The sequence below is a fragment of the Pygocentrus nattereri genome, chromosome 27 (genome assembly GCF_015220715.1).
Source record: "Pygocentrus nattereri isolate fPygNat1 chromosome 27, fPygNat1.pri, whole genome shotgun sequence".
Taxonomy (NCBI): Eukaryota; Metazoa; Chordata; class Actinopteri; order Characiformes; family Serrasalmidae; genus Pygocentrus; species Pygocentrus nattereri.
In genome coordinates, this window is record NC_051237.1 from 7623740 (window position 1) to 7636400 (window position 12661).

Consider the following 12661-nt stretch of genomic DNA (forward strand, 5'->3'; position numbering starts at 1 on the left):
GCTCACATAGCCCACAAATCCAGAGTTTGGCCTGCTTCTCCTTCCTTGGACAATTGCAGGTTTGCTCAAGTGAGTGTGTGGCCATCATTTAAGCACTCAGCCAGCTTGCTTATTGTGTCAGGAAAACAACACTAATGCTATGAAATGAAGGCAATATGTGAACAAGCATAATCTCTTCTCCTTTCTTCACACAAGTGCTCCATCAGCCTCCAAAGAAGACAGCGTTTAGCGTAACTGTGTAATTGTCCAGTGTTTACATACACTTTTCCAAAAAGTACCTCCAGTATGATTGCCCAGGGCATTTTTATTTCGATGGATGGAGAACTTGACCAGAGAGCATTTGTAAAGTTCTGATGTATCTTAATCACTCTAAGGTATTTGTATAGTTACAAAATGATCTTTCACATGATTTTATTTGCATCATTATTTATTTTGTTTCTTACTGCAGCCTTACTCTTACATTTTTATACTGGTGCAACACTTGACTGTTCCTTTCTGAAGCTCACGGTCCTTTCCTGTAGCCTACCTGAGTTAGGTAACTGCCCTTGCTATGACTAGCAACTTGGCACTGAAGCTACCAGTCTAAGCTGTGCGGGAGTTAAAGCCGATGGAGTGGTGCAGTTTACCTGTCTTTCCACTTCTGCCCAACGCCCATGTACGGCTTAATCTGTTTCTAGTGTGCTCTAGTCTCAAAACTGTGTGACACTTCCCCTTAATGCTGTGTGTGTATATATTTTCTGTAAGAGTTTAACTGTCTTACTTGCAGTGGATTAATGAAGAATAATATGAGAAACATGAACTTTGTAGAGTGCTAAAGGCATTACTTAGTTGAAATAAGAGAAGCCATGTGATACGGGGTTTAATAATTTAAGGGCCTGTGTCTGTTTGGGTCTGATAGAGGGAAGAGAAAGATAATTTAAACTATGATTTTCATGTTCCTCTCTTGTTTTCCAATGCGCTGGGAGTTGACTGGAGTTCAGAACAATAGCAGGATATCTAAAAGAGTTTGGGTGCCTGAAAAGGGAAAGAGACAGGCGTGTGACTCAGAATAAGACACACACACAGGAACTGGTGATACGTAAACCAAGATGGCTTCCCAACATTCAGCAAGATGGACACTAGCCTAATGTTTGGCTCCTGATGTTTCTGAACCAGATAGAGATTCGGCTGACATCCCGTGGGCCTGCAGTGTGAAATGTAAGAGCAGGCTGGGTCAGAGAATTAGTTTTTTGTTTTTGTTTTTGTTTTTTTTAATAAATCGTGGTAGGGCTTCAAAATGTATAGTGGAAGGTCACGTCACTGAGTTTGTGGAAATGGAAGGCCATAAAAGACTGTGGACCTCCAGGTAAAGGCTAAATGCTGATTTACCCGTCTGTGGACTTAACAGTACACGTGCACATATATGCAAATGCAGATGTCAAACAAAGATGAGGGAAGGAATTTGGACATCCTTTGTGTTTCCTCTAGTGGAGCTCTACTAATATCCTGTGGGCCAAAGGAAGCAACATTGAACTTAGAGGCCTGCACTGTCTGTGCATCCTTGTTATTGCCTGCAGGAAACAGTCATTAGGATGTGTCCAGAGTTTTCCCACTGTCTGTTCTCACTGAATACATCTTGCTCTACTTACTGTACAAATGTTATGTCTGCTTTACAAAGATCCCTGATCGTGCGCCATAGCCTCAGCCACCAGTTTGGGAAGTCCCAAATAATTCAGAACGGTTTTGTTTTATTGAATGTGGCTCTGGTTTGGAGTGGAAACGGGAGCTGGACACGGAGTGCTGAAGCAGACAAGCCATCGTGAGATGGATCATTACAGCTGCATTTTTCCACGTGGCCTAGTTTTCCCCCAGTCCTTGCCATTTCACTCCCGTGGCTGACTGCAGCAACTATGAGTGCGTGCTCTTTCTCCCTTGACCTTTTCTCTTTCCATTGTCCTTTTTATTGCCCTCTATCCACATTTTCTCTCTCCCTCTATCACACACACTCACTTTTACTCTTACTCTTTCTCTCTTCTGCTGCAGGATTTCCCACCCATAGCTTCCTGTTTGGTCACATTCTCCTATATCACATGACTGTGCCGGCAGGAAGAACAAATGCTGCCCCAGCAGAGCAGACTTTACTTTTTTTTTCCGTTCTTTTTAGCTTCCTCTGTGTGTGTCTGTGTCCTTGAAAATGGACTGTTGTGGCACACCTGTGGTCAAGCTGCTGCTGATGCTCCAAGAGACATTAAATGTTTCAAAAGTAGGTTCGAAAGATTGTCAAAGAAATATTTCAGTGAAAAATCACGAACCCCACCCCACCCCCAGTGTTGTCAGCTGCAGCGTATTTTATGTTTGAATTCTATTTGCGCATCTATAGCCATGAGCCAAATTAAAAAATTGATAAAAGCAGTAATGGTTGCCATTTTTTGTCCATTTTTATAAAAAGTTCATTTTTTTTTATAAATCGCGTTACTTAACAATCAGTTTGAGGCAGTGTGTGATGCTTTAGGCTTGCAGTTTGTATGATGCCAGTTAGTTGGCAGTTTTCATTGTCTGTTAGCTATGTTAACTTTGTAACTCCACTGCAAACTAAAGAAGCAAACCTCAGGCACCAAACATGGATTGGCTGATTGATTTTTTTTTTTTTTTTTTTTTTTTTGAGTAAGGAGAAAATTGAGTTTTTTTTTTTTTCCATGTCGCCACTACTTTGATTTTGAAATAATCATAAGTAAGCTGTTTCTGTACAGTACATGGGCGCTGAAAGAGATGGCTGTGTATTAGGGATGCATCAGTAACGAAAGTGGTGTTGAGTATCGACCAGACGTAAGCCTGCTCTACACTCTCGTGCCAATGACCAGACAACTCAAGCTGGCAGTGAACGAGGGTCTGCTCGCACAGCAAAATGTTTAATGGCACCTTGGCAATAGGACAGAATGTTGTCTTTAAACATTCTTTCTTGGCATACTACTGCAAGTAAAACCCTGTGCAATTTTAGTTAGTCTTTAGACATGCTCGACAACAATCGCCACCACTTCCCCAGTCCACTTCATGTGGACACATGAAGGCTAACAAAAAAGAGGCAAAAAAAAATGCAGCATGTGCTACCAAAGTGTGTATATACTGACTTTGTTCTATTTGCCTGAATAGGATATGTGGATACGCGACCCTAACGGAGAAGCGGCTTAGAAAATGGATGGATGGAGGGATGGATAGAGGATATGTGGATGTTTATAAATTGTTTTTTTTCTTTTTCTTTTTTATAAAAAGTAGCCTATAAAGAGACTGTATTGTCCTACCCATGTAAATCACAGCCTCGTTTTAGTTTCATTGCACAGTATGGCACAAGTTAACAAAGCTGCTGTAGCCCAGTTTCTCAGTCTGTTTGCTCAGTACTCTGGTGCGCAGTGTCGTGTTTTGAATGAAACCGCTTTAACTGAAAATGTCTATAGGTCTATAGTGGCTGTGTCTCACATAGCATGTCTGAGGGACCATGTGTTTTTGGACACTGTGACTACCAAAAAATCGTAGGCTTTGTCTGTACACAGTGGTCTGTTCAGTGTAAGTTGTCACCAGATTACAAGATTTTTAAAATCACACGATCTGAAAAAATTATTCATCCCAGCTTTGTATGTGTGCACCTTTCCTGCTTCAGATGGCGTCACTCTCTGTTTCTGCTTGTCTGGTCCGGTGTATTTCTACCGGATTCTCCAAGTGTGTTAGGCAGCTGAATGGATAGAACTGATTCCCCCTGCGCAGCAGTAGCTCCAGTCCTGACAGGCCTGGCCCGCTGAGAGCGATTGCATAATGGACCTCCGGCTGACTTTTAAAGAACAGCTCTAAGTGCTGCTTTAGTTTTTCTCTTGTTTTCATTGCAGTCTTTTAAATAAATCTATGAACCTTGTGAAATTCAAACATTACTGGGTGAAAATACTTTGACTGTTGATATTCCCCCAGATTTTTTGGGTGTTGTGTTAGCCTGTTCCAGCCATAGTGTGCAGTACTGCCTTGCTGATGGGACTGCAGCGATTAATCAGAGTAAAATGGGTGCCTCTTAATAGAATGTTTTATTGTTTATGCTGTGTTTACTTGACATGCTCTGTAATATTGTTTAAAGTTATATGATAAATGCAGTGTGCTGCAGGGTGCATTGGGGGTTAGGTTCTATACATTCTTTGTACAAAAAAAGAAGTCAGTTGTTGTGTAGAAAGAAGTTGAATGATGACCTTGGCAAAGGCAAAGGAATCAAAGGTGCCATAGTTCAGTTTTTTTGATTAACTTATTGACCATTATTCAACTAATGAAATGTAGGAAGGAATTATTTGCAGTATTGTTAATGAGACACCAGTGAAGAAGAGTGGCAGAGTGTCATCGTGCTTGGAGTGGACAGTGTATGACTTCTTTGCAGTTGCAGGCCTTGCAACAAATTCACTTCTATGCCCAATTTACCTCATGCTGTCTCAAGGGTTGTGCTATGCTGGAGAGATGCAACTCGAAGAATGGGAGTTGTGAGGAGTTTTGGAAATGTGGCGTTATATAAAGGAGTGGGGGTAGAATGGAGGAGGACTGAACAGACAGAGAGAAGGAGGCGGCCTATGTTAATGAATAAATCATGGCGTGTGTGTGTTTGTGTTAAACGCACTGGGACACTGTGGCTTGGAAGGGGCATTGATTGCAGATGGGTGCACAGGAGACCTCATTTAGTTCCCCTCCACCCAATCTATAAACGCACACACGCCAAGCCATGACTGCCACATACTCACCTCACCATTCTTAAATCACTTCTCACACTGTAGACACAGCAGGTCACCTAACTCGCATCTTATTTTAAATGATTATTTATTTTCTTTCTCACACTCTCACTCATACAGAAATAATTAATCTGGGAAGTGTAGGTGGGAATGGGCTATAAAGTCATAAAGCCACTCTGTGTCTGTAATACTGGGAGTACATCATGTTTCCTTATCCTTATTTCCTTTTATCATTCCAGTTATGGGAAGCACCTGTGTATCTCATGACTGAATCAGTGCCAACCAGCTCATCCTTGTCTGCGCTGGATAGAAGGCTTTGTGTTTTGTGTGTGAGTGTATGTGCATTGCAGAAGCTTGTGCTTGTGAAGGTGGAAGAGGCAAAATCCATAGGTTTTTCAAGACCTCCATTTAGCCGTCATTCTGACTCCTCACTCATCCATCTGTGCTTGATGAATTGACTGGCTGGGGGAATTGCTGTGTGCTGAGGAGGAGCGTGGCTACCACAGCTCATCTATCACCTCCATATGTGCAGATAATGAGCATCCATCCACAACTTGTTAGCACTGTAGACTGCTTCTTGAGTTTTACAATCTAGTCTCATTTCAATCTAGGTCATTTTGATTCCCTTGTACTATATATTCCCTTGCATAAACATCTGTGTGTTAATGACCCACATTCAAATGACACAAAATTGGCAAATGGAAGGACTGGAGCTGAGCATTTAATTCTGTATGTCATGTCCTGGTTATGTTGGGTGTGTGTGTGTGTGTGTGTGTGTGTGTGTGTGTGTGTGTGTGTGTGTGGGGATAGCGAAGGCTGTAGTGTGATACACTGGTTCCCCTATAGGCAGGGTGGATCTCCTAGCACAGAGTAGCGCATGATTCTCAGCTGAGAACAGGAGTGAGAATGTTGGTCTCTCTCATAGGTGCCATCTGATCTCACTTATCTAATGAATGCAATATAACACAACAGGGCTGTGCTTTAGAGAAAATTGTCCCCAGCTTCACAATTAGATTCCACAGCAGTGACAATTTGTAAAGGTTTTAATAACTTAACAATTTAACTTCTGCCTAGTTTATGAATAGTATCAGTGTAGGCTCTATGTTAATATAGTTTGGGATTTTTTTTTCTTTGTATCTTAACTGATTTCTGAAATTGTGATTTATGTGACTTATGAGAACAGCCATGCATTCATTCTTAATATCTCCTGATTGTTTGCTGGAACCTTAGACTTTGGGCGTTGCGAATCAAAGAGTGCCTCTGCTGAAAAGCAGAGCGGTGCGCCAATCAAATGAGTCCTGTCATTGATCCTGTTCTTTCTAGTAGGGTGCCTCACCAACAGACCTCTCACAGAGGCCAGGGGTAAATGAAATCACATTCATTTACCAATGAATTTATTGTTTAACTATGCGGTATTGTTGTATTACAAATTGAAGAACACCCCCTCTTACCCACTTGGTGGACTATTCCGCTCAGTGCTTCTGATGCACTTTGTGCATTTTGACTGTAATGCCCTGGTGAAGGGCTGTACTGAGTACTTCCTTCGTTTTTTTGTGCGTTGCATTTCTGTCTCTTCCCCTTGAGAGGTTCCCAGTGCTGCAGCTTCTGCTGGCAAGGATCCAGCTCTAGCTCAGGCCTGTAAATTTGTGGCTGAGTGATGTTATTATCTTCAAAGGGGTGTAAAAATACTTTGATGCATCATGATACTTTTATTGATTGAATTCCACTTGTTTGTAACTTTCCCCTCGTTCACTTGTTTGGAATTATAAATACCATAATTACAATGCTCATGGTGAAACTTGAGATTTTGTGATAATTTCCTAAAAAAATGATAATTTAATCTATAGCTTTCAGTAATGTTCATGCTAAAGTACTCCTGCTTTTTTCAGTCCTTTGTCCTCCTCTTTATGTAAGAGGTTCATAGACTGTGTAGGGAGATAGGGCTTGTGTGTTGACTCCTGCGTTTGCTGCCTCCACCTTTGTCTTGTCTGACTGTTTTCACATGTTTGTTTTTTCTGGTCCTTCTCTGCCTTCCCACACATTCTCTCTGTCTCTCCTCTCTAGAATTTAGTAGGTCAGTAGTTACCGCCAGTGGTAATCTGTTTTGGGCTGGAGCTTCGTTAACAAGCTTTATGCCTAATTGCGTTAGCTAAAATAATCGGTTGAAGAGACAGCCATGTCTACAAGAGGCAGTGACACCATTTCGTCTTTTTGTGTTTTGGTGTTCACATAATGAGTTGTTATCCAGGGAGGACTGCATCCCTGGGATCTCAAGCCTTTCTGACCTGAAGATTGTTTATAAATGTTTTAAAATATCTGCATTCTTCTGTTTATTGGATCAGCTGTGCATCTCAAATGGTTCATGATTCTTGGTCATATTACATATTTCTTTTTTTCTTCTGTCTTATTTCTGTAAGCCGATGACTTCTGCGTTTTTCAGTGTGCTCCACATGGCTGTGTGAAAGGAATAGCAATCAAGTATTTTTTTAAAATGTATGCTCAGCATCCAGCTGGTCACTTCTCATTCCCATTGTTAAAAATGCTCTGACTGGGCCAAAGAGAATAAACCCTGAGGGATGGGGCCTGGGGGTTGGGGACTCAGTCATCTGTATTTTTTCATTAGTAGTTATGAATTTCTTTTTGTATCAGTGCTATACTAAAACAGGAAGAATACATGCATGCTTTTTGCTTGTTAATTGAATAATGAAAGGATGAATGCACAATGCTAGACATTGGAAAAGATTTGCTAGTTAAGACATTTTTAGTGCAGTTTTGCTGCATGTCCATGTAAAGTCGTTTTATAAAGCAAAATTATGTCAACAAATTACCTGAGACTGAAGCCTAATCAGACAATGTTTGTCAGAGGTTTGGAGCTAGTTTGAAATAATTTAGCATATTAAGTAGATGTATGTGGCGGCACGGTGGAATGGAGGGTAGCGCTGTTGCCTCACAGCGAGGAGGGCCTGGGTTCGATTCCCCGGCCGGGTGACTGGGGTCCTCTGTGTGGAGTTTGCATGTTCTCCCTGTGTCTGCGTGGGTTTCCTCCGGGTTCACCGGTTTCCTCCCACAGTCCAAAGACATGCAGTCAGGCCAGTCGGACATGCTGCATTGCCCCTAGGTGTGAGTGTGTGAGTGATTGTGTGTGTCTATCTGTCTGCCCTGCGATGGACTGGCGACCTGTCCAGGGTGTATCCTGCCTTCCGCCCAATGACAGCTTAGATAGGCTACAGCACATCTACCCACTTCAAGTTAACAGAGAGAGGTTCCTTGTGTTTTATTTTATCTATAATTATATTAGTACTCAATATTGTACTTTTATTTTGCCAGATCTCCTTTTTGATTTCTGTAATTGAAAATTGAGAAAATTATTGTAGGGAAATTACTTTTCAACTCTTCCAATTCCTATCATTTGGAATCTGAGTTGACTCCAAAGAAGTTTAACAGCCGCAATGACTTTCTAACTTTATAATTGTTTATAACCATTAGATGGTGAAACAGGCCTGTAGATTTAACAAGTTTGCTGTGTGCGAGTGTATGCTTCATTCAAATTCAACTAAGCTAGCTAACGCTGTTATTGACTGATAGAGGGAGAAAAACAAAGTCATCCAGATTTTATCAAGACTTAATAATACATTAGTACCCTAAATGAAAATTGAATCGTCAAATTGCCTACAGATTCCCACCCCTGGTGTCACTGAATGGTTGATGGGACGAGTACAAGGACTGAGAGACTGCGTGCACAGATGTGAACAGATACTGGTTTGTTTTGTAAATAGGTGGGGCATGAAATTCTAGTCCTCTTCAAGTATGTCTGTTACTGCATAACTGTGTGTCTGTCTGTTTGTCTGCACACGCTGAGCATGTCTGGACCTGCCATTGGCAGGGCTGCTTGGCGTAATGGTGAAGGCGATCTGGTCCATCTGTTGAAGAATCTTTACTCTAATCACCCAACTTCACCCACACACTCTAAGGCGTCATGAGCTATGCCACACCAAGCGGCTGCTCTGTGACACGTGTATAAAGAAAGCAGTCTTGCTCACTCATAGAATTCTCCCTTCAGAAGAGTAAGTGGTGAGGGTGAATGCAGTTGGCGTTTGGTTCTACATGCTTTAAATGCTGTGTTTGACCTTTGGTTGTGTAGTTCCACTTCACAATTCACTAGAAAAAGATCTGTCTTATATTTAACTGTTGAATTGGCCAAAATGTGTGTGAAATGTTTAGTCTCCTCTACTCCACAGCTAGATAGAGTGTGTATCACGTCACAATATGTCACAATATACTTTTCTGAGCATATCATGGTTGTTGTCAATACTTCCCAACTGCATGTTTGATTACAAAAAGAACATGACTAGTCTTGTTTAATTGGATTTAGTGCAGCACAGTATGTGAAATGTTGAATACAAATCATTGGATTTATCATTTTTTCGAAGTATTTTTAAATGTGGCACTACTTTGCCAACTTATCAGATACCACCGAAAATAAATATAACATCTGTATCATAAACGTATTGAACTATCATGTTGTTAAATGTTTACCATAACACCCACCTCTATGATGCCTAAACCTACACACAGTTAAGTGAAATAAATTGTAACAGCTAACAGTAGTTTTGTTTTATAGTATGAAAAGGCATGTTGCCACGCTATCAGGGCAACAAGTGCAAGTTTCCCACCCATGAATCTTGTCAGTTTGTCAGATTTTACAGAAGGTATAATTTATATGTCAAATCTTTCTAGTCTTTGCCTGTTAATAATTAAACAGAAAAAATATTGTATTTTAAAATAAAATTGAGATTTCAGTCAATTTGTTATAATAATTCCGCTTAATTTAAATAAATTTACGATAGTAAAATGTTTCAGTTGTCAATTATGTTAATTAGTTATAGTGAATAAATTATTACATAAGGATATTTATCGATACACCAGTAATAATAATCATTTAAACTTATGCTGTAGATTTTAGCATTGGGAATGTGTTTTTCACATTCAGCATTTAATTGGCGTGATGTAACTCTCCTCAGCCGAGATTTTCATTCATCTCCAGTAAGACTGCTAAAACGGTCATTAAAGCTAACATGTAATGCTAAAGCTAGCAAGCCAAGACACTTTGTTTCTTTCAGATGAAAATCTAAGTAAATACTGACTAAGTAAACACAATCTTCCTCTTATTCGCTCTTCTTTTTCTCATAATCAAGTATGTTGTTCTCTCAACAGTATAAATGCAATTGGGTCGAGGACAAAGTTTCTCTAAAAGGATTTCTAAATTACAATTTTTAATAAAATCTTATTAAGGCTTGGCACACACTACACAGTTTGTAACCTCGATATGCCCCCTGTGACAAATTTTCACAATCTGAAGTGATTTTCCAGGTCGGAAGCTTGATTGGAAGTGACTGACATGGATGATCTGGTATTGTGAGAGGAGAAATGTGTGAATCTTTAGCCCTCTGATCAAACTCTGAAGTGATCGGAGGCTCTCTGGATCATCAAACGCTTGATGTTTATGACTCAAAACGTTCATGAGTCTTGTAGTGCGAGATGGTCAGAGATTCACTTAAATAATTATTCAATCAACAGCCAATCAGAGAGCTAGAGGAGTGGAGAAAAAGGCGAAGAGACATGCATGTACACTGCCCAAACAGAGGAGCTGCGTGTAAAGCACGGGCAAATCCAGACATCAGGTCACACTCTTTACAATTTCATGTCAGCTGCTAGTTTGTATTGAAACTTGTCTCCAGCTCTCACTGTGATGTCAGCGTTTTTCAGCCCATATTAATTTGCTGTGCATAAAAGCACAAACAGATCCAGTAAGTTCAGCTTTGTTTACATCATGTGATCTCTGAGAAGATCTGGTAGTTTGAGTTCTTATCGTGTCTGGGCTATGAATATGTGTGTTATTCTCTCTCTCTGTCCTCTCACCTAGTGTGAGTGCCCTTACAACAAAATACAGTAAATTCTATGACAGACTTATGTTGGGTTTGTAATGCTCTCTATTTTAGAAATCCGTTAAGGTTTTAAAAGTTGTGTAGCCTACGCCCAGCCTAAAAAGGACACATGCATTTTTATTTGGACTTATATTTGCATCTATTTCATTATCTATTTTATTTTATGTCTCAAATGTAGTAAGTGTTATCAAAGCTTTTAATTGCCATTAACGTTATTATAATAATTACACTACAATTACATTTTCATGTTTTTTCTGGGTTTACACCACCTGACATTGTAAGGTTAACCATTTGAACCATGCCTCAAAAATTAAATTTTTACTACTGACCTTGACTTTGCACCATGAAGGTCACTGGGGGTCTTCTTTCTAGTGCAATACCCTGGCCCCTCTTTCGCATGTCAAAATAAAAGTCCTTTGTTCTTGGTTGTGTTGCCTGACGTTTCAGGAAACGAGCTTGTGGACAAGAGTTTTTCAGTGAGTTGAGTACAATTAATGTTTTTTGCCAATTTTGCAGTATAGATTTTTTTTTTCTTTCAAAGTTTTCAACATTAAATCATGTCAAAATATTTTATTTAGAATTTATAGAATGACCTTTTTATAGGTTTACTTAATCACTGTTTGTTTATGGTTGGATGGTTGCACCTCCTGACAATTTTAGACTTTTGGAGGCAAGAAGAAAATAAAATAAATTTTATGTAACTTTATTGCAGTCGTCACGTGAAAGGGTTATTCTTGAGTAATTTGATATGTCATGTATTTCTTTTTTTTTTGGGGGGGGTGGGGTAATGGACTTGGTCATGCCAATGACTCACATTTCACTATTATCCAGTGACTGAAAAAACGAGATTAACTGACCCCAAAAGAAATATAAGTGGAATTGGTGGTTAAGATGGAATTTTAGAATTGAGTAGACTATAGACATTCAGTACATGTTTCCATTAGATTTGCCCCTATTTTTTGCCCCTCCAAGTTACCCTTTATGGAACCAGCTTTGGTTCTGTTACCGTGCCAGCGGAAGTTGTTCCAAACCACACCCCTCTGCTGCTGGAGCCATAAGCGAGAAGGGCTCCCTTAGAGGTTTGGCAATTAGGGTCACTTTTGATTAACATCAAATCACAGAATTAACTGTTTTGTGCCATTAATTTGTGTTACACCGGTCTGGTTCCAGTTATCTAGCTTTTATTTGTCATTGTGTAGTTTCTTTAGATTTAGTTAGCTGAGACCTAATAAAGGATTGATTTTACACGGAATCTGCAAAGCTGTGGTATGCCCATGACTCATTTGAATGCCACTAAATGTGGGCCAGCTTGGTCCAGTAATATTTGGCGGTCAGTGGTACAGTTAAGTGAGGTGTGCATGTTTCTATCAATAAATGAATTATCATACTTTATAAGAGTGCCGGCATATGAGTAGATTTTTTGTCTAAATATGGCTCTGGGCTCAGGCTAAAGTGCAGTGTGTGTGTGTGTGTGTGTGTGTGTGTTGGGGGGGGGGGTTGCATTCTTGAAATAACATGGAGAGTTTGGGGAGACACCAGGAAGGAGGAAGTAGTCATCGGGTCCTTTCTGTTAAAGAAACCTCTGACAAATATAGGACCTTAAATCCTGCATTTGCTCTTTATGTACCTTTTAAAGGAGTGCATGAAGTGTTACTAACAAACACTAGAATTCCATAAACACATAGAATTCCACCTTTTTCTTTAATCCAGTGTCATGAATTCATTCAATTATGTGTTTTGATTGTTATATTTCTGTGAAATTTTTTCTCAGGGCAACCCCCCCCCCACCCGACATCACAGTGTGTTCCTCTAAACATGTGTTGCTGTATTTTGTTTTGTGACTCAATATTGCCTTTGTCCCTGCCTTCATTAATTTTTTTGTTTACCTCACTCTGTGCTGTTGATTTTCTTTAATGTTCTTCAAATGGATAATGATCATAAACAAAAACATTGCAGCCAGAGTAGGTCCACCCAAAACCACCTTTC

General features: G+C 40.0%; 1 protein-coding gene across 10 annotated transcripts in view; it reads left to right on the forward strand.

Annotated features, from left to right (window-relative positions):
• Positions 1-12661, forward strand: part of macf1a (microtubule actin crosslinking factor 1a) — a 173607-nt gene that overhangs the window by 9131 nt on the left and 151815 nt on the right. The gene's annotated exons all lie outside the window — the stretch shown is intronic.